Raw genomic sequence first — 3944 nt, 5'->3', positions numbered from 1 at the left:
CCCCATCTCAAAAAAAAAAAAAACACAGTGCCGGGCACAGTGGCTTACACCTGTAATCCCAGCACTTTGGGAGGCTGAGGCAAGTAGATCACCTGAGGTCAGGAGTTCGAGACCAGCCTGGCCAACATGGTGAAACCCCGTCTCTACTAAAAATACAAAAATTAGCCAGGCATGGTGGCACACACCTGTAGTCCCAGCTACTCGGGAGGCTGAGGCAGGAGGATCACTTGAATCCTAGAGATGGAGGTTGCAGTGAGCCGAGATCATGCCACTGCACTCCAGCCTGGGTGACAGAGCAAGACTCTGTCTCAAAAAAAAAAAAAGGGGGTGAAGTTTGGCCTCCTTCTGTGTCTCACACACTTGCTTCTGCCCTTCTGCCTTCCACTATGGGAGGACCTTTGCCAGATCCCAGTGCAATGCTCTTGGACTTTGCAGCCTCCAAAACCATGTGCCAAATAAACTTTTATTGTTTATAAATTATCCAGTCTGTGGTATTCTGCTATAGCAGCAAAAAACAGACTAAGACAACTAATCTATGTTTTTAGAAATCAGGATAAAGTTTACATGTGGGGAGAGGAGTGAAGGTAGCCTTGTGGGATACAGGTAATATTATTTAGTTACAACCTCACTAAGTGAGTATTTATTGAGCTAGACATTTCTCATTTCTGCACTTTTCTGTATGCATGTTATACTTCCATTTTTACTGAAAAAAAAAAAAAGGCTTTTCCTGTTTATTTTTTTAAAGAGTGCTGGCTCTCAAGTCAGCCTGCCTGGGCTGGATTCCTGGCAGCAGAAACCAGGATAAGTTAGCCTGTGCCTCAGTGTCCTCATCCTTCATATTAAATGAATATTATTATAGTGTGGCTATGATGACTAAATGAATGAATCTGCATAAAACACTGAGAATGCCGCCTGCCAAACATTAAGTGCCCAGTGAGTGTTAGTTATTAGCCATGACCAGCCAAGTGAGTGAGATTAAGAGCCTGGAGCCAAAAGGCCTGCACTGAATCCTGGATTTGCCATTTACTAGCTCTGTGACTTTGGCAAAGTGGCATCCTCCCTCTTATCCTCAAATGCCCTCAGTTGTAAGAGAGATAATGCCAGCCCAGCCTGATAGGGCTGTGCAGAAACCTATTGAGGCAATTTGTGTAAAGCACTAAACACAGTGCCTGGCATGGAGTAAGGCTCAATGCCTGTGATTATGATCATTGATTACCATGGTAATCGTATAAACCCATTTTATAGATGGGGCTCCAGGTAGTAAAAACATGGGCTTAAGGTCACATGCAACTAAATGTCATTCAAACTCATTTTGGGGACAGCAGAGCCTGTGTTCCATTCACACCCAGCCTCCAATTGGCACCTCCTGCTCCCCACCTCCAGAGGCAGCACAGCCTTGGAGACTTTTCCCCAAACCCAATCAGCACCTTTTCCTCCTGCCCAGTGGCCCTGCTACCACTGAAGCCCTTGTCTTTCCAACTCCAGTTGTCAGATTCTGTGTGCCCAGAGGGGATTGTGTCTTCCCTGCTGGCCCAGCTCTAGCGCTAACCTGAGAATTCTGGTGCCCTCAGTCAGGGTGTATCCCGGGCCCCAGATCTAACCTCAGCTGCACGAAGAGAGGGTCTCAGAGAGAAGCCACAGAGCCCAGCAGGCTTTCCATGCCAGGGACCTCTTTCACTGCAGTCTCCTTTTGTCTTTGGCCTGAGAGAGGTAAAGATGACTGGTTGATGGCTGGAGAGAACTTGACGGCAGAGGAACAGGGCTGGGTAGGCCCAGCAACAAGGCCTATTACGCCTGGAACTCCTAATCCACAGAGCCTCTGTCTCCTCTCCTGAAGCCTGGATTCACTCCCTTGGCCTGCACCATTTTCAGAGACTTGATGTTTGGAGCCAGTAATCTTTGAGATCTGTGCAGGCTGTTCCTTACCCCCACCCAGTCATGATGATCTAAAGAGCAGCAGAAGCTGGGCCCCAAGCCAGGGGAAAGCCAGACAGCCTGAAATGGAAAAGAGCTTTACTCCCAGCTTAGGATGCACAAACTGTGGGGCAGTCTGCACTGGTCCTGCAGTCCGAGCCAAGGGTTCAGATCTCAGCTCTGTCCTTATTAGCTGTGGGCTTGTCTCTTCACCACTGTGAACCTCAGTTTCCTTATCTGTAAACTGGGGATGCTATTCCCTACTTCACTCTGGCAGGCTGTTAAGGAGGATCAAATGAGGCTGTCTATAAAAATGACAGGCTTGTATACCAGAAAGCAGGTTACAAATTGATGGTGTCCTTATTATGACCCTCTTGGGTCTCTTTTGATGCTAAGATTCTATGATGATTTGGAGTGAAAGGATAGAGAGAAGAGGAGGGAGTACTAGCAAGGGAAAAACTAAGAGAGGGAGGGGCTGAAACAGGGAACAGGACAGAGAGATGGAAAGGCAGAGATGGGTGAATAGATGTGATGAAATGAAAAACTTGGAGAGGTGGGAGAGATTTAGAAACAGATATGAAATCAAATATCAGTAGATATGAGTAGGTGGTGGGTGGATGACAGATGGTGGCATTATTTGGGTAGAAGAGTGGTTGAAGGTCCTGTGAATTAAGGGTCTGGGGTAAACTCTCCCTCTTCATTCATTTGTTCACTCTTCAGAGGAAAGAATGAGGTAGTAGCTGTCAAGCTAGACCAAGTCTCAGAGCCCACATCTACCCATCAGGCTTGCTCCCAGCAGCACCCAAGAGCCCTCTGAGGGCAATGGACTGGAGCATGGGTTTCTGCAGTTCCTCAAGTCAGACCCCTGGGTTCTGAGTCCACAGTCCGAGGTGGGGGGTCAGCTACCTGGAATGCTGGTCCCCTGCCCCCACTCCCCACCGTGACTTCCACTAATGAATGGGAGTTTCATTAGGCTCTTTCAGGCCACACTGACCTGTACCCCTCAGTACCTGGCTCCTACACAGGCAAACAAGTAAGCAGGCATGGGATGGGGAGGGATAGAAGGTGTAGAGCCTGAAAAGGTGAGATGGTCAGGGAAACAGATGGATGCTGGGTAGAGGCACACAGCACTCCACCCCCTCCTACTCCTCTCTTCTTGGGCCCCACCCTATTGCCTCCCAAGGACCTTATGTGCAATGTCAGAGCTAGGGAGAAAGTGACAGGTTCAGGTGACCCTATTCCCCACCACATTAGGAGGCATCATTGGTTTTCTCACCCCATCTCCCAGGTCAGCTTGCTGCCCTGTTGCAGTCATCTATGGTTACAGCTCTCTCTGGGCCTTAGTCTTCCCATTTGTACAATGGGGAGGTGGGACTTAGTAATCTAAAAGCCAGCCCGATTCTAACCTCTCTTCCAAGCCTATCTCATCCTGCTCCCAACTCACCTTCTGGATGTGCCTGCCCTGCTGGGCCCCCTGAATGTCAGATAAGTGCCACCTTGGGTGAGAAATCTCTGGGCCTTTGGGATCCTGTGGGATGGCAGTGGAGGGGAAGTGGGTGAACAAAAGGAAGACTAAGGAGCTGGAGTGAGACAGAAAACCCTCTCCTCCCTGCTTCCATCTCTACTGCACGTCGCGTGTGTTCCAGCAGGGAAAGCAGGGGCAGAGGAGTGCCCCAGGACAGAATGGGCCTCTGGCTTTCCTGGTGAAAGGGAGCTTTAGGGAGCCCAAGATCCCCACTCCTTAGGAACTCCCCAAGGGACCCCCAGACCCTCCTCAGAGACACTAGCCTCCCAGCACCATCTGTGGCTCCCGATTAGCACTGCTTTTGGAAGGAGCAGCTAGACCAGGAGTGAGGGTGGATGGTATGCAGTTGGTAGGAAGTGGGTGGTGAGTTGATGGTAGGCAGACAAATGGGTGGATGGTGAGTGGGTGGGGAGGAGAGTGAATGGTGGATGGGGCTGAATGGATGGTGGGTGGGTAATGAGTAGGTGGTGGGTGGATGACAGGTGTTGGCATTATTTGGGTAGAA

The sequence above is a fragment of the Pongo pygmaeus genome, chromosome 19 (assembly GCF_028885625.2).
Source record: "Pongo pygmaeus isolate AG05252 chromosome 19, NHGRI_mPonPyg2-v2.0_pri, whole genome shotgun sequence".
Taxonomy (NCBI): domain Eukaryota; kingdom Metazoa; phylum Chordata; class Mammalia; order Primates; family Hominidae; genus Pongo; species Pongo pygmaeus.
This window is presented reverse-complemented; position numbering follows the sequence as displayed.